The sequence below is a fragment of the Schistocerca cancellata genome, chromosome 9 (assembly GCF_023864275.1).
Source record: "Schistocerca cancellata isolate TAMUIC-IGC-003103 chromosome 9, iqSchCanc2.1, whole genome shotgun sequence".
In the NCBI taxonomy this organism is placed as follows: domain Eukaryota; kingdom Metazoa; phylum Arthropoda; class Insecta; order Orthoptera; family Acrididae; genus Schistocerca; species Schistocerca cancellata.
The window spans coordinates 56,338,588-56,357,347 of NC_064634.1; the positions used below are offsets into that span (position 1 = coordinate 56,338,588).

The 18,760-nt window shown below is 45.5% G+C and overlaps 1 non-coding gene across 1 annotated transcript; it reads right to left on the bottom strand.

Moving 5' to 3' along the window:
- Positions 1-838: 838 nt before the first annotated feature.
- On the bottom strand, positions 839-913 carry Trnas-uga (transfer RNA serine (anticodon UGA)). Its single transcript has one exon. It is a non-coding gene; the product is annotated as a tRNA-Ser (tRNA).
- Between the last annotated feature and the right edge of the window lie 17,847 nt (positions 914-18,760).

Below are 18,760 nucleotides of genomic sequence, written 5' to 3' on the forward strand. Positions count from 1 at the left end.
GTCCCAGTCTACACTCAGTAGAATAAAGTCGTATCCAGCTAGCATTACATGGCGTGAGTATTTCCGCGTTACTGACCGTAGACTTCCTTTGAATGACAATGGCCTCTAAAAACATCCAACGATTAACTTGATTTTACCTAGATTCAGAATACAATCACAAAAAGACTAGGTCTGTCTCAATACTACCTATTCTTCATTTTTCGTTTAGTTCCCTGCAGCTATATCGTATGCTGAAACCGCAGATTTCGTTGGTTATTTGAGTTCAATGTACGTCCTATAGTACTGCCACCTTTCTCCGACTGTCTGCAAAGTCTGTCCGGTGTATGGCTTAGCGTATTTATATGGAATGCGGTAAGCACCCGGTTTACGGAGGTCAGAGTCATCATTCGCCGCACGTAATAGTGCCTGCGTTTCAGGAGCTGGACGACAAACACATTTAATGTTACGTCGAGCCAAGATTTGGACGATTTTGTTTCGTCGGAATGCGGCTGACACCCCACTGTCTTATACTCTTCGTCATGGTCTACTTTCTAGGCTCGTACCTTCTGCCTAAAAGCAAGTCAGATTTGTGAGCGGACATATCCGTTCTTCTTGAACAGTCCTCAAAGCGTCTGAGCTCCCTTGGTAAGCTTTCTTCATCGGATACTGTACTGGCCCTGTGGGCCAATGTACACTACTGTCTATTAAAATTTCTACACCAAGAAGAAATGTAGATGATAAACGGGTATTCATTGGACAAATATATTTTACTAGAACTGACATGTGATTACATAGAATGAGATTTTCACTCTGCAGCGGAGTGTGCGCAGATATGAACTTCCTGGCAGCTTAAAACTGTGTGCCCGACCGAGACTCGAACTCGGGACCTTTGCCTTTCACGGGCAAGTGCTCTACCAACTGAGCTACCGAAGCACGACTCACGCCCGACAGCTTCAACACGATACCACAGTTCATCAAGAGTAGTGACTGGCGTATTGTGATGAGCCAGTTGCTCGGCCACCATTGACCAGACGTTTTCAATTGGTGAGAGATCTGGAGAATGTGCTGGCCAGGGCAGCAGTCGAACATTTCCATCCATAAAGGCCCGTACAGGACCTGCAACGTGCGGTCGTGCATTATTTTGCTGAAGTGTAGGGTTTTGCAGGGATCGAATAAAGGGTAGAGCCACGGGTCGTAACACATCTTAAATGTAACGTCCACTGTTCAAAGTGCCGTCAATGTGAACAAGAGGTGACCGAGACGTGTAACCAATGGCACCCCATACCATCACGCCGGGTGATACGCCAGTATGGCTATGACGAATATACGCTTCCAATGTGCGTTCACCGCGATGTCGCCAAACACGGATGCGACCATCATAATTCTGTAAACAGAACCTGGATTAATCCGAAAAAATGACGTTTTGCCATTCGTGCACCCAGGTTCGTTGTTGAGTACACCATCGCAGGCGCTCCTGTCTGTGATGCAGCGTCAAGGGTAACCGCAGCCACGGTCTCCGAGCTGATAGTCCATGCTGCTGCAAACGTCGTCGAACTGTTCGTGCAGATGGTTGTTGTCTTGCAAACGTCCCCATCTGTTGACTCAAGGGATCGAGACGTGGCTGCACGATTCGTTACAGCCATGCTGATAAGATGCCTGTCACTCGACTGCTAGTGAGACGAGGCCGTTTGGATCCAGCACGACGTTCCGTATTACCCTCCTGAACCCACCGATTCCATATTCTGCTAACAGTCATTTGGTCTCGACCAACACGAGCAGTATTGTCGCGATACGATAAACCGCAATCGCGATAGGCTACAATCCGATCTTTATCAAAGTCGGAAACGTGATGGTACGCATTTCTCCTCCTTACACGAGGCATCACAACAACGTTTCTCCAGGCAACGCCGGTCAACTGCTGTTTGTGTATGAGAAATCGGTTGGAAACTTTCCTCATGTCAGCACGTTGTAGGTGTCGCCACCGGCGACAACCTTGTGTGAATGCTCTGAAAAACTAATCATTTGCATATCACAACATGTTCTTCCTGTCGGTTAAATTTCGTGTCTGGAGCACGTCATATTCGTGGTGTAGCAATTTTATTGGCCGGTAGTGTAATTCTGCCAACGGCCTTGTCAAAGAGGGCGGAGGAGCGAATAGAGGTTCAGGGCACTCTCTTGTCCTAGGGGTGGGAAATTGCCCCTAAAGGCGGAAGAATCAGCAATGTTCAACGACATGAGGATGCAGAAGGCAATGGAAACCACTGCATTAAAAACACGTAACGTGTATCCACAGCACATGTGGCCTGTAATTGAAGAAGTGTCATGATGATCTCTCCATTGGCAAAATATTCCGGAACAGTCCCCCATTCGGATCTCCGGGAGGGGACTGCCAATGGGGAGGTTACCATAAGAAAAAGATTGAATAATCTACGAAAGGATAACGTTCTACGAGTCGGGGCGTGGCATGTCAGAAGCTTGAACGTGGTAGGGAAACTAGAAAATCTGAAAAGAGAAATGCAAAGGCCCAATCTAGATATAGTAGGGGTCAGTGAAGTGAAGTGGAAGGAAGACAAGGATTTCTGGTCAGATGAGTATCGGGTAATATCAACAGCAGCAGAAAATGGTATAACAGGTGTAGGATTCGTTATGAATAGGAAGGCAGGACAGAGGGTGTGTTACTGTGAACAGTTCAGTGACCGGGTTGTTCTAATCAGAATCGACAGCAGACCAACACCGACTACGATAGTTCAAGTATACATGCCGACGTCGCAAGCTGAAGATGAACAGATAGAGAAAGTGTATGAGGATATCGAAAGGGTAATGCAGTATGTAAAGGGGGACGAAAATCCAATAGTCATGGGCGACTGGAATGCAGTTGTAGGGGAAGGAGTAGAAGAAAAGGTTACAGGAGAATATGGGCTGGTACACTGTCGAAATATCGTGTTCCGTAAGAGATTGGACCCAGCTGGACACCGAAGAGCAATAGAAACTACTGTTACCGTAGTCGTAACAGTAGAATGGAATGTAACAATGGAATGTTGCCATAGCCGGATATTTACAGTGGGAACGATGTATACACATAGGTGGGTCACAAGATCAAGGAAAAAATGTAAAGCCAAACAGGGTTATCAGTTACTTCCAACGTTTACTGACGCTCATACAGCCGATAAGATGTTGTCCGAGGCTTTCAGGATTTACCTATGATCTCGCGACGACGAACTTAGTTTTAGACAATAGGATTGTCAGTGAATAATCTCAAAAGGCAAACGTACTTATCTGGTGAGTTTTTTAAGTCCCTTGAGCACATTTGACCCAGTTACCGTTCTTTGCGAAAATATAAAAGTGCAGTTAATGAAGCAGGCAAAAAGGAATACAGACATCTCAAAAACGAGATCGACAGGAAGCGCAAAAGGCTAAGCAAGGAATGCTGCAGAACAAATATAAGGACGTAGAGGCATATATCACTAGGGGTACGATAGGTAGTGCCTACGGGAAAATTAAAGAGACCTTTGGAGAAAAGAGAACCACCCGTATGAATATCAACAGCTCAGATGGAAAACCAGCCGTGAGCAAAGAAGGTAAAGCAGAAAGGTGGAAGGAGTATATATAGGGGCTGTACTAGAGCGATGTGTATGAGGGCAATATTATGGAACTGGAAGAGGATGTAGATGGAAATGAAATGGAAGATAAGATATTGCGTGAATAATTTGACATAGCACTCAAAGACCTAAGTCGAAACAGGGCCCCAGGAATAGACAACATTCCATTAGAACTACTGACAGCCTTGGGAGAGAAAAGCCATGACAAAACTCTTCCATCTGGTTAGCAAGATGTATGAGACAGGAGAAATACCCTCAGATTTAAAGAAGAATATAATAATTCCAATCCCAAAGAAAGCAGGTGTTGACAGGTGTGAAAATTACCGAAATATCACTTTAATAAGTCACAGTTGCAAAATACTAACACGAATTCCTTACCGACGATTGGAAAAACTGGTAGAAGCCGACGTCGGGGAAGACCAATTTGGATTCCGTAGAAATGTTGGAACACGCGAGGCTATACTGACCCTAAAATAGATTAAGGAAAGGCAGACCTACGTTTCTAGCATTCGTAGACTTAGAAAAAGTTTTTGACAATGTTAGCTGGATTACTCTCTTTAAAATTCTGATTGTGGCAGGAGTAAAATACAGGGGGCGAAAGGCTATTTACAATTTGTACAGAAACCAGACAGCAGTTATAAGAGTCGAGGGGCACGAAAGGGAAGCAGTGGTTGAGAAGGGAGAAAGACAGGATTGTAGCCTATTCCCGATTTTTGTTCAATCTGTATATTGAGCAACAAGTAAGGGAAACAAAAAAGAAAAATTCGGAATAGGAATTAAAATCCATGGAGCAGAAATAAAATCCTTGAGGTTTGCCGATGACATTGTAATCCTGTCACAGACAGCAAAGGACCTGGAACAGCAGCTGAACGGAATGGACAGTGTCTTGAAAGGATATAAGATGAACATCAACAAAAGCCAAACGAGGATAATAGAATTTAGTCAGTTAAATCAGGTGATGCTGAGGTAATTAGATAAGGAAATGAGACACTTAAAGTAGTAGAAGAGTTTTGTTATTTGGGAACCACAAAAACTGTTGATGGTCGAAGTAGAGAGGATATAAAATGTAGACTGGCTATGGCACGCACGGCTTTCTCAAGATGAGAAATTTGTTAATATCATGTATAGATTTAAGTGTCATGAAGTGGTTTCTGAAAGTATTTGTATGGAGTCTAGCCATGTATGGAAGCGTAACATGGACGATAAATAGTTTAGACAAGAAGAGAATAGAGGCTTCCGAAATGTGCTACAGAAGAATGCTGAAGATAGATGGGTAGATCACATAACTAATGAGGAGGTACTGAATAGAATTGGGGAGAAGAGGACTTTGTGGCACAACCTGACTAAAATAAGGGATCGATTGGTAGGACACATTCTGAGGCATCAGGGGATCAGCGATTTAGTACTGGAGGGAAGTGTGCAGGGTAAAAATTGTAGAGGGAGACCAAGAGATGAACACACTAAGCAGATTCAGAAGGATATAGGTTGCAGTAGTTACTCGGAGATGAAGAAGCTTGCACAGGATAGAGTAGCATGGAGAGCTGCATCAAACCAATCTCTGGACTGAAGACCACAACGACAACACACCAGTCTTCTGACTGGTTTGATGCTGACCGTTACGGATTCATCTCCTGTGCCAACCTCTTCAAGCCGGCCGCGGTGGCCGAGAGGTTCTAGGCGCTTCAGTCCGGAACCGCGCGACGTCTACGGTCGCAGGTTCGAATCCTGCCACGGGCATAGATGTGTGTGATGTCCTTAGGTTAGTTAGGTTTAAGTAGTTCTAAGTTCTAGGGGACTGATGACCTCAGATGTTAAGTCCCATAGTGCTCAGAGCCATTTGAACCAACCAACCTCTTCATCTCAAAGTAGCACATTATTTGTTGAATGAATTATCATCTCTGTCTTCCTGTACAGTTTTTGCCCTCTACAGCTCCCTCTAGTACTATGGAAGTCATTTTCCCATGTCTTAACAGATGTCCTCTCATCTTCCCCCTTCTCCTTGTCAGTGTTACCCACATATTCCTTTCCTCACCTTATCAGCCCACTTAATTTTCAGCATTCGTCTGTAGCACCACAGCTCAAATTCTTCTATTCTCTTCTGTTCCGGTTTTCCCACAGCCCATGTTTCACTACCGTACTATGCTGTGCTCCAAACGTACATTCTCAGATATTTCTTCCTCGAATTAAGGCCTATGTTTGATACTAGTAGACTTACCTTGGCCAAGAATGCCCTTTTTACCAATACTACTCTGCTTTCGATGTCCTCCTTGCTCCGTCCGTCATTGGTTATTTTGCTGCCTAGGTAGTTTCGTGACCATCAGTCCTGATGTTAAGTTTCTCGCTGTTCTCGTTTCTGCTGCTTCTCCTTGCTTTCAGGACTCTGTACCAGCACCCAGCGCCAGCCGCCGAGCAGCACAAACGCACAACGTCAAGGTATCGACATGCATGATACCCACTACTAACAAAGCCTATCCTTGCACAACCTATCGCAGGCAGCAGAACAACCGCTACTGCTCTTGCCGTCCGACCTAACTTTCGCAGAGGTTGTTTTCCCTTGGCTCTTGCCTTGGCACTTTTTTTCCTCTGCCCTTCAAACCGCTACCCATCGTCAGATTTCGACCAATCTATCTCCAGATGAGCGCGTATTAATGGTTAATCCTAACCAGACGTACGCAAACATCGCAGTACCCACATCCTGCGACACCTCACTTTAGTGAATACTAACCCTTATGCAGAGATGGCAGTAGACCTTTTGTGTTGGCCATCATGCCGGTGTGGGCGTGGAGGGGCTCCACCTCTTGAAAAAAAAAATCTCCTTGCTTTTGCCTTTTTTCGATTTAATCTCATCCACATTCTGTACTCATTAGACTGATCATTCCATTCAGGAGAGCCTGTAATTCTTCTTCACTTTTACTCAGGATAGGAATGTCATCAGCGAAAATTGATGTTAGGAATGGCATTACAGCAAGTGGAGCTACTCCACCTTGCTACCTTTAATCATCCACAATGGATTGCACAGACAGATACTGCATATGTATAACTGGATAATCTATCCAAAAAAAAAAAAAAGAAGCAAACATCTGGTACAGTCAGAAACCAATAAAACCCATCGCATGTTATTAAGTGTTCTACAGTTTTGCAACAGAACAGAAATGACATAGACGTTTCATGTAGGAATGCACGTTCCCGCAGCGATATGGATTAAAAAATCTTCGCCGGCTTTCATCCACATCAGGTGTTCAAAATCCCACAAGCTTCCGACCGGGCTCTCCTCGGCTATCGTCAAGTGGTAAATTACTGCCGTGGCACTGTTGTCTCGCCATTACATAGCCACGCTGCTGGCTGTGACGTCACTAGGGCTCGGTTCGTCGCCGAACATGGTAATGTTTTGTCCCGCGTCCGTCGCACCTGCTTCAGCCTTGTGATGGCTGCGTTCCAGCCTGTGCTGAGCTGTAGAACATCATCCTTACTGATTGCGTTTTCAAAAATACACTCCTGGAAATGGAAAAAAGAACACATTGACACCGGTGTGTCAGACCCACCATACTAGCTCCGGACACTGCGAGAGGGCTGCACAAGCAATGATCACACGCACGGCACAGCGGACACACCAGGAACCGCGGTGTTGGCCGTCGAATGACGCTAGCTGCGCAGCATTTGTGCACCGCCGCCGTCAGTGTCAGCCAGTTTGCCGTGGCATACGGAGCTCCATCGCAGTCTTTAACACTGGTAGCATGCCGCGACAGCGTGGACGTGAACCGTATGTGCAGTTGACGGACTTTGAGCGAGGGCGTATAGTGGGCATGCGGGAGGCCGGGTGGACGTACCGCCGAATTGCTCAACACGTGGGGCGTGAGGTCTCCACAGTACATCGATATTGTCGCCAGTGGTCGGCGGAAGGTGCACGTGCCCGTCGACCTGGGACCGGACCGCAGCGACGCACGGATGCACGCCAAGACCGTAGGATCCTACGCAGTGCCGTAGGGGACCGCACCGCCACTTCCCAGCAAATTAGGGACACTGTTGCTCCTGGGGTATCGGCGAGGACCATTCGCAACCGTCTCCATCAAGCTGGGCTACGGTCCCGCACACCGTTAGGCCGTCTTCCGCTCACGCCCCAACATCGTGCAGCCCGCCTCCAGTGGTGTCGCGACAGGCGTGAATGGAGGGACGAATGGAGACGTGTCGTCTTCAGCGATGAGAGTCGCTTCTGCCTTGGTGCCAATGATGGTCGTATGCGTGTTTGGCGCCGTGCAGGTGAGCGCCACAATCAGGACTGCATACGACCGAGGCACACAGGGCCAACACCTGGCATCATGGTGTGGGGAGCGATCTCCTACACTGGCCGTACACCACTGGTGATCGTCGAGGGGACACTGAATAGTGCACGGTACATCCAAACCGTCATCGAACCCATCGTTCTACCATTCCTAGACCGGCAAGGGAACTTGCTGTTCCAACAGGACAATGCACGTCCGCATGTATCCCGTGCCACCCAACGTGCTCTAGAAGGTGTAAGTCAACTACCCTGGCCAGCAAGATCTCCGGATCTGTCCCCCATTGAGCATGTTTGGGACTGGATGAAGCGTCGTCTCACGCGGTCTGCACGTCCAGCACGAACGCTGGTCCAACTGAGGCGCCAGGTGGAAATGGCATGGCAAGCCGTTCCACAGGACTACATCCAGCATCTCTACGATGGTCTCCATGGGAGAATAGCAGCCTGCATTGCTGCGAAAGGTGGATATACACTGTACTAGTGCCAACATTGTGCATGCTCTGTTGCCTGTGTCTATGTGCCTGTGGTTCTGTCAGTGTGATCATGTGATGTATCTGACCCCAGGAATGTGTCAATAAAGTTTTTCCCTTCCTGGGACAATGAATTCACGGTGTTCTTATTTCAATTTCCAGGAGTGTAGTTCAACTGTAACAGGAAAAATTTATTTCAGTACCATTTGCCTAAGTATATGAAAATATTGCTAAATATATTACCCATTAGCTTCGGCCACATTTGTTTGAAATTTTTCCTTACGTTTTACCAGCGCAAGCAGTTGGCATTTTCAAAGATTCACGCTCCATTACAGATGGCAAATCAGTAATTGAGGGTGAGCTTTTGACAACGCTAACTACTCATGCTGGCGAAAATTCAGGAAAATTTTCAAACAAACGTTGGTCGAAAATTCGGAGGCTGGAGATAATATGCAATGTGTTCAGGGATTTTTCATATACACGAAAGTTAGGCTATTTGCCTGCTGATCTCCAGGAGCAGTATACCCATTACGTAATGGCCAATCACACATCTCAGATTCGTGCATTGTCTCAGTGCTACGCTATACTGTTTTGAGTCAGACGTTGCATGATGAAATGACAAAATATCTTACCATGATACATTGTTGCAACCGTGAGTACCTGTTGAGATACTGGTCAATGCTGTATGATAACTTTCACCTACATATCTAGGTAAAAGGATCACAGATAGAAGCAGAAGGAGTGTGGCACAGAAACGGAACGGAAGAGAAAAAGCTTTGCACAAGTGCTTTGTGGAAGTTAATCCACACATCTATTAGCGTAGTTCCCTAGAGGACCTTACATGACAAGACTGCTTTTAGAAAATTGTGCCTACACTCGTCTACTATTGACACTCGCCTATACTTCCCCAGCATACACTCACCTTCATTCTTATGTTATTAACTATGGTGCACTTGTACACAGGAAAGGAAAAAGGGGGCGCAGAGAAAACCAGTAACAAGAGAAACATGGGGCTGTCGAATGGTTACAGTATATGTATGCTGTCAGTTACTCGTGATGGCGTTGCTACAGTTTCTGCTGTGGTTCCACCCGTTAGCAGAATAATCCATACACTTTTTGAGCTACAAACAGTGACTCTAAATGGTGACGGTGTCCTCCGACTGTTCTGAAACCAGTGGCAAGAATGTCAGAAGGCGATGACAAACTCTGTCTCCACCTGCACTATTCCACTGCTATCCCTAAATGTAATGTGGTGGCAAGATGGATAGAGTACAAGACGCCTTTTTATCAGATAACGTTAGAGCAGATACATGTGCACATCCTCGTTTGGTGGGCGCAGCCTCGCATCGATCAACGGCGCGTTCATGCTGATGCAGTGAGTTCGACGTCCTTGATTGGAGTGATTGCGCTTAGCACAGCCGGCAGCAGCTAGACAAATGTCTCACTGGACTCCATGGGCAGCCTGACATCATCGAACGTCGGACGACAAGGAGCATATCAAGTGGCCAGCTGGAGAAGGCTATCTGACCCGACGTACAGGACTGCTGCACTCTTCCGCAAAACTCTTCACTTGATTGCCGGCCGGAGTGGCCGTGCGGTTCTAGGCGCTACATGTCTGGAGCCGAGCGACCGCTACGGTCTCAGGTTCGAATCCTGCCTCGGGCATGGATGTGTGTGATGTCCTTAGGTTAGTTAGGTTTCATTAGTTCTAAGCTCTAGGCGATTGATGACCTCAGGAGTTAAGTCGCATAGTGCTCAGAGCCATTTGAACCGTCTTCACTTGATTACTCCTCGCTGAACTTCACTGATCCCGGTGTACAAGTGGCCAAGTGGTGAGCTGATAATGATGAAGGCTATATCGCTTCCAGCAGATGCTGGAACAGAGAGGGGGGATGGTGGAAGCAGCCGACTCAAACCTGTCTGGTGGCTCTTGACCAGCGTTTATAAATAGTCCCCTGTGGCCTTTTGTTTGGTTGTCTGGCAGAGATGGCATGCAGCGCAGACTAACACAATCCTGCATCGATGAGTTGTTACTGCAGCCTTGCCACAAATTATTGACTGGTTCTCTGAAAATGGACTCTCCCCAAATTTTGAAAAAAAAGAACACACTATATTCAGTTCCGCACAACAAATAGAATCATACCAACAATTGATGTAGCACATGAGCTGGAGACATAAGTAGGGTGGAATGCTCCAAATCTTTGGGTATACATATTGATGAAGACTTGAATTGGAAGAAGCATATTATTGAACCTCTCAAACAATTAAGTTGAGCTACTTTTTGTTTTCGTATAATTGCTGATCCGGCGTAACATCAAGCGCCGGCAAGTCGGCCTGAACGTAACAGCAGAGAAGGTTGTGAGACGTCGCCAGGCGATAGCACGCTGACCAGGACGACACCACGACAGGAGCGGTCTCTACCCGAAGAGAATATAAGCGACACTCCAGCTAGCCGCGGCCCAAAACCCAGGCGATCATTGTAGGCAAAACCAACACTTCCTTCCGCCTCCTTGATATCTATCTCACCATCTAAGGCCGTCCTATCGCCCTCACTCCCACCCTTAAGTACTTTGGCGTCACCCTCGACCGTCGCCTCTCCTGGACTCCCCATCTCCGGACAATCCAAGCCAAGGCACGCTCCCGACTCCATCTCCTCAAGCTCCTTTCCGGCCGTACGTGGGGTCTGGACCCCTCCACCATCCTCCACACCTATAAATCCCTCATCCGCCCTATCCTTTGTTACGCCCATCCGGCCTGGGTCTCCGCCCCCCTACCTTTTATACATCCCTTCAAATACTTGAATGCCATGCTCTCCGCCTCGCCTATCGCCTCCATCTCGCCTCCCCCACGCGGATCCTGTACGATCTCATTCCGTTCCCCCACCTCCTCCTTTTCCTTGAAAGGATACGGATCCTGTACATCTCCCACAAACTCGATCCTCCTCACCCGCTTGTTTCGCCCATCCTCTCCCGCCCCCGCCCATTGCCGCACCTGTATTCCCACGTCCCACCCGGTCTCCATCTCTCCACCCTCCTTACCCTCTCCCACGGTGGCTTCCGCCAGCTCCCCCTCCCTGATGATGTCCTCCTCCCCTCCATCTACCCCTCCTATCAACTTTGATCCTGCCCCCCACTTCCTGTGTCCTTTCCTTTAGGCACCCTCCCTCCCTTCTCTCTCCTTTTCCCCCCATCCCCCTTCCTCCATCCCTCTTCCCCCAGGCTTCCCCTCCCCCTTCCTCCCTTCCCCCTATCTCCTCTGCCCATGGCATCTCTGCTCTCCCCTCTCCCTCTTCCACCCCCCTCCTCCTCTCTTGGCAGGTCCCCGGACTCGCACACGCTACGTGGACTTTCGCGCGCCGGAGATCATCGCCATCAGTGTCGCGTGTGTGTCGTCGTGTTCAGTGTTCAGTGTTCACCGTCGCACTCCATCGTTCGCCTGTGCCATCGCCATCTTCAGTGTTCGTGCGTCGTATCAACAGTTTGCAGTGTGGATTATCGTCGAGTGTGAAAGGCTCCGTGTTTGTCTTTATGTGTCTACTGTTTTATTGCCCACCGTTCTGTAACTTATGTGTATTCTTACTGTTTTTTCTCGTTGTGTATTCTATGGCTGAAGAGCAGCGTAGAGTGCTGCTGAAAGCCTGCCTGTTGTACAGGTTTTAAAATGAAAATAAAGTAAAAAAAAAAAAAATAGCCGCGGCCGCACTTGAAGAGCGGAGCTACAAGACGAGCCGTCATCCGACAATTTAGCCGTGACTAGTGATCTACATTAATTGCTAGCATGGAACTTGTGTATATCGAAGGACATTGATTATTTGCATGTATCCAGTCGCTTGCGACACCTCTCGTAAAAAAGCGAATTTGTGTACTGTCAACTCACTTTACTGTAATAAACTACCTCAATAAGATTTGCTTGTATGTTGTCTTGCAGTCCAAGAAAACAGCTTCCTAGGCACCCTATATTAGACCTATGTGAAGATCGCCTCTGTTCTTTCGGACATGTTAGAAAGAACAGATGCCATTAATGACCGTGCAGCTCTCTAGAAAGAAGTTACAATTAAGTCAATACCATTAGCTGCTGACAGTCGTTGATATACACCAACGGGGACAGTTGAAAATGTGTGCCCCGACTGGGACTTTTGATGAAATAAAGGAATATGTATATATATATTTATTATGTAAAAAAGAATGAATGGAAATGAAACTGGAGAAAAACTGTTTTTGTATATTTTTGTTATTTGCTCTTTCAGTACGAACTTTGTTGTAGAACCCCTTATTTACGTGTGGTAATAAAAATTCATTTAGACAGAATTAAGCACATTTAAAATTACGTGAACCTTAGCAACCCTCTCATTCTGATAAATTCATACTAACTGATTAAGAACATTTAGTTGAAAATTGTATAAATTAAATTTTTTTTTACATATTTCGGCTTTGGCACACATTTTCTAAATGCAGTGGTATTTTTTTAAATATTTACTGAATTCTTTCCCGGCGTTAGCTATGGAACACAAGACTGTCTCTGTTAGCTGCAAAGCCGACCTGAACGTTTAATTATCATTGACAAAACACACTTCACTATACGTTTAAGTTATTTGCTTTAGAAATTGAAAGAACCAACAGATTAACAACTTCAACGTTAACTATCCGCCTATGAATGCACAAATGTAAAACCAGTAATAAATTCCGTCAGCCTCAGGATCGCTGTAAAAGAAAAATATTTCATATCACTGCTAATTTTATCTGTTCCCGATTTACGGGTTTGGTTAATTTTTTTTAGCGGAACAATTTTTTAAATGTGCCGCCGCTGCAAATCGTTCGGTCGCGGCACAGCGACGATAGTCGCTAAAAATGCTGAAAATTCTTTAAAGAAATATTATAGATGACATGGGCAAGCTAATTTACATTAGTAATACACAATTTTGATAAATTATAATGTATTTAGACCACAACAATAATTAAACTTACATTACTTTGTAATTTCTCCTCTAATGGCTGCTAAAGACAGATACAGACAAAAGAAGTCTATTCATTCATAAAATGCTGCGTCATAGGTTCCTCTCCCTCTGAGCTCTCGAGGAAGACGACAAAGAATACACACTACGTGGTGCTTTTTATACTACTGCTGACCATTAACATCTCTTTGTAATCCTAGAACATTATTCTCCTCTGTGGCTATACTTTACATTTTTTTTCATCGCAGATATTACCATATTTCGTAATTACATTATGAGTATAGAAATATTACAATCATAAATACATCGAGAATATTATTACAGAAAATATTACAATAAGAACGAATGTCCTTTATACAAAATTAAATAATATTTATTTTTGTTAAACAGTTACAGTACATACGAATTGCTTCATAGTGGCGTACACAGTATAATTAAATGTCATTTCATTTTATTAATAGTGTGTGTGCTGCCAGGGAACGTTACAGACTCGAACCCAGGATCTCCTGCTTACATATATTAGACCAGTGGGCAGGACACCAGAAGTGCTAATCTTGGAAACAAACATATCACTTCCTGACATGCTTTTTACATAGTCTCACTCAATAACGTACTACGGAATAATTTTCTGGGACAACTCATAACTCAAAAAAAATGGCTCTGAGCACTATGGGACTTAACTTCTGAGGTCATCAGTCCCCTAGAACTTAGAACTACTTAAACCTAACTAACCTAAGGACATCACACACATCCATGCCCGAGGCAGGATTCGAACCGGCGACCGTAGCGAAAGTCTTCAAGGAGCTAGGCATTTTAACTGTGCAGTCACAATACATATCTGCGCTAGTGAAATTCGTTATAAGTAATCCATCACAATTTGAGATGAACATTGACGTACATATCTACAGCACTAGAGGGAAAAATAGTCTTTATTACCCACTGTTAAAGCTGTGAGTCGCTCAAAGAGGAAATCAATATGTAGCAATAAAAATTTTTGATAATTTGCCCAATAACGTAAAATGTCTGACAGGTAGCGAAGAAATCGTTAAATCAAATTTAAAATCATTTCTACTGGACAAGTTCCTCTACTCCACTGACGAATTTCTACTTAAATACTAATACACAAAAAAAAATGAATGCTTGAGTAGGAATAAAATGATATATGGTTCATTAATGTTGACACTAATCAGGTATACATATCCTGTAACTGCCTCGTTCCACATTTCGATAAAAGAATTGTTCAAATGACCTATGGAACATGTAACTAACTTGACGTAATGTGTGGGGCTGTTTGGTGGTTACTGCGTCATCAGCTGCGTGTTTTAGGGATGGTAAGTGGCTCGCTGAGTGGTTAACTTCCTTTGTGTCGCAGTATTTCCTTCATATGCAACAGTACCTTCACATCGCAACACAGCAACACTTACAGATAATATGGCTAAACAGCCAAGGGAGTTTAACTGTTCAGATATGTATGTATGTATGCACGGTTAATTTCCGTGGCTATAACTGGTAAAGATCGTCCGACAAACTGTATTATGGATGCTGAAAGCTTTCCAGAAGCCAGTCTGAAACATCAATCTTTGTGACAAATATTTTATGCCTTTCCAAATGTACGAGGCGTGTTTTTTTTTTAAGTAAGTATCGTTTTGAAATTCAAAAAAGTCGTGCTAAGATATCTCAATCATTTTATTTTTACATTAAATCCTGTACCTTAATCTACTTTTCTACATAATTTCCGTCAAAATTGAGGCATTTGTCATAACGTTGTACCAGTTTTTGAATACCCTCCTCATTTAAGTCTGCCGCCTGACCTGTTAACTACTGCATCACCACAGTTTTGACTTCGCCATCGTCTTGAAGACGCTGACCGCCCAGGTGTTTCTTCAACTGCAGGAACAGATGGTAGTCACTGGGCGCAAGATCGGGGTTATACAGAGGATGATCTAGAGTTTCCCATGGAAAAGATGTGATGAGATCTTTGGTCTGATTCGCCACATGCGGACGGGCATTGTCTTGCAACAAAACGATGCCCTTGCTCAGCTTGCCATGTCTCTTGTTCTGAACTGAACGGCGCGGATTGTGCAGAGTCTTACAGTAAGCTGCTGCATTGATTGTCTCATTACGAGGCAGAAATTCCACAGGCAATACTCCTTTTCTGTCCCAAAAAACCGTGCACATGATTTTCCGGGCAGAAATTGTTTGCTTAAACTTCACTTTTCTGGGTGAATCTGAATGCCGCCATTCCATGGACTGTTGCTTTGATTCTGGTGTGATGTAGGCAAGCCACGTTTCATCACCGGTAACAATTTGGCTTAAGAAATCATCACTGTCGTTGTGGTACTGCTCAAGGAAAGTCAATGCACTGTCTAAACGTTTGGTTTTGTGCACATCCGTCAACATTTTCGGTACCCAAGGGGCGACAAATTTCGGTAATTCAAGTGCTCGGTCACAATGCCATACCAAACACTACGAGAAACATTAGGGAAGTCATCCCACAAGGAGTAAATCGTAAAGTGTCTGTTTTCTCTCACCTTATTGTCTGCTTCCTGCACCAAACTTTCATTAATGACCGAAGGACGCCCACTCCGTTGTTCATCTTGCACATTTGTGTGGCCATCTTTAAATGCTCTCACCCACTTTCGTACCATTCCATCACTCATAATGTTTTCTCCATAAACTGCACAGATCTCACGATGAATATCGATCTCTGTTAGGCCTTTAGCACTAAGAAATCTTATAACAGCCCGTACTTCACAGTCTGCGGGACTCACGATTATCCGAGGCATCTTGAACACTCAGTATACAATAAAAACAAGGAGGAATCAGACTGTAATGGCGTCAGTGCGTAGACAACACATGTAGGTACCCAGTGCGCATGCGCAGAACGCCGACCGCAGCGCTGCGGTGTGGCAAAACGGTACTTACTTAAAAAAAAACACGCCTTGTACCTGCATGGTGCAGCAATGATCTTTTTTTTTTAGAGGCGTATTTTATTTTGGATTATTTGGCAGCGCAGTGCTACTTCCCAGAGGGTTTTACGCAAGGCAAAGCGACCACGAAAGCCAACATTTACAGCGCTTGATCCGCAAACGCTACCACGAAGAAAGGTTCACAGACGTAGCGTGCTGATTGGACGACGTGCGGGATTGGCAACGAGATTACCAGCCGGAATTGGGCGCTGACCGCCGCGTATTTCTGCGTAGCGCCGGCCGCACGCCTGGAACTGCGTAACGCAATTAGCAGGCCAGGCCGGCCGCCTTGCTCCGTGAGTTCCGCGGATGCTCTCCTGTATGTACGATCACGCGCGGCTAGCAGGCGGGCGGCCCCTCCCCTGTATGTACGCGCGAACACACAGCCCCGGACCGAGCCGTTCTCAACCGCGGACTGCGGTCGCGGCGGCCTCTGGCTTGTTTGTAGCTCCACAGGGGGGCGGGCGCTCACATCTCTCTAGCCTGGACGGAATTCCGCCTTATTTGCGGTCGGTCGTAGACTGTTGGTTGCTGTGTCGCTTAAATTTTCATTTGGGTATTAAGGGGGGATTGGAGGGGGGGGGGGAGAGTTGCCGGCCGGAGTGGCCGCGCGGTTCTAGGCGCTGCAGTCTGGAACCGAGCGACCGCTACGGTCGCAGGTTCGAATCCTGCCTCGGGCATGGATGTGTGTGATTTCCGTAGGTTGGTTAGGTTTAATTAGTTCTAAGTTCTAGGCGACTGATGACCTCAGAAGTTAAGTCGCATAGTGCTCAGAGCCATTTGAACCATTAAGGGGGGTAGGATGCAAACGGGGCCGTCTTGGAGCAGGAGAGGCACCACAGGACATTTTAATTTCCACTGTCTATACTTTCACAAATAAATTCATAAAACTTAGTCAGTATGACCAGGAAGGATTGAGGAGTCACACTCATAGCAGTGGAAATTAAAAAACATAATAAAAGGAATTTTTTTACATGTGAAATTTCATCATTTTATCACTTACTACAGGATGCATTTGTTGCTATAGGTACACTTTTCTTCATAAGTAAGAGAGATTCTTCGATGAATTTTGCACAGCATGCAAACCATACTTACAGGTGTATGAAACTCTATAATTTATTTAATTGATGAAAAAATCAATGTGCTGTTACATTTTAAACTTCGTTTTTAGAAGAAACTCAAATTTTATGTTTAATTATTTCAATTTTTACGACAGCTTTTAATAGATTTGGAAAATTCTAGAGTCTTGTGCACCTGTAAGTTCGCCGGCCGAAGTGGCCGCGCGGTTCTGGCGCTGCAGTCTGGAACCGCGAGACCGCTACGGTCGCAGGTTCGAATCCTGCCTCGGGCATGGATGTGCGTAATGTCCTTAGGTTAGTTAGGTTTAACTAGTTCTAAGTTCTAGGGGACTAATGACCTCAGCAGTTGAATCCCATAGTGCTCAGAGCCATTTGAACCAACCTGTAAGTTCGGTTTGTATGCTGTGCAAAATTCATCGAAGAATCTCCCTTATTTATGAAGAAAAGTGTACTTATAGCAATAAATAAGTGATAAAATGATGAGATTTAACATGTAAAAAATTTATTTTGTTATGTTTTTGAACTTCCACTGCTTTGAGTGTGAATCCTGAATCCTTCCTGATCATGCTGACGAAGTGTTATGAATTTTGTTTTGTAAAAGTATAGACAGTGGAAATTAAAATATTCTGTCGTGCCTCTTCTGCTCCAAGTCGGCCCGTTTGACGTCCTGCCCCCCTTAAACATTATAGGCACGTTTCTGCCTGATATCTAAAAAACAAATACTTACAAGTTCTTTATCGTCTTTCACCCGTAATTAAATATTGACCTTATACTTGACATCACCTTAGGAAGCTACATGTACAGTCCAGCACAAGTTCAACCAGTTCCCTCTCCCAAACAATGAGATCCGCCCCGATACTTACCCCTCCTACGGTTTTTAACTCTTCCCCACCCATCCCACTCCACATGACGGCTCCTCACTACGTTCTCTCTTCATCCATTCCCATCCTTTCCCCTCGCAACTACTGCCATACTCACACGACACACTACTCGTCACCCTCTGCGACGGCCGCTGTGACCGAGCGGTTCTAGGCGCTTCAGTCCGGAGCCGCGCTGCTGCTACGGTCGCAGGTTCGAATCCTGCCTCGGGCATGGTTGTGTGTGATGTCCTTAGGTTAGTCAGGTTTAAGTAGTTCTAAGTTCTAAGGGACTGATGACCTCAGATATAAAGCCCCACAGTGCTTAGAGCCATTTGAACCTCGCACTCTGCCTTTCCCATTGACTGTATTCCCCACTATCCACCTCAGCTCCTATCTCTCATCTCCATAGTTTTTCCTGTGTAAGAGACCCCTATCTCTCTATCCACACCCCTCAACCCTATAGAACACACTCTCTCCTGTCCGCAGCTCGTGGTCTTGTGGTTGCGATCTCGCTTCGCGAGCTCGGGCTCCCGGGTTCGATTTCCGGCGGGGTCAGGGATTTTCTTCTGCCTCAAGA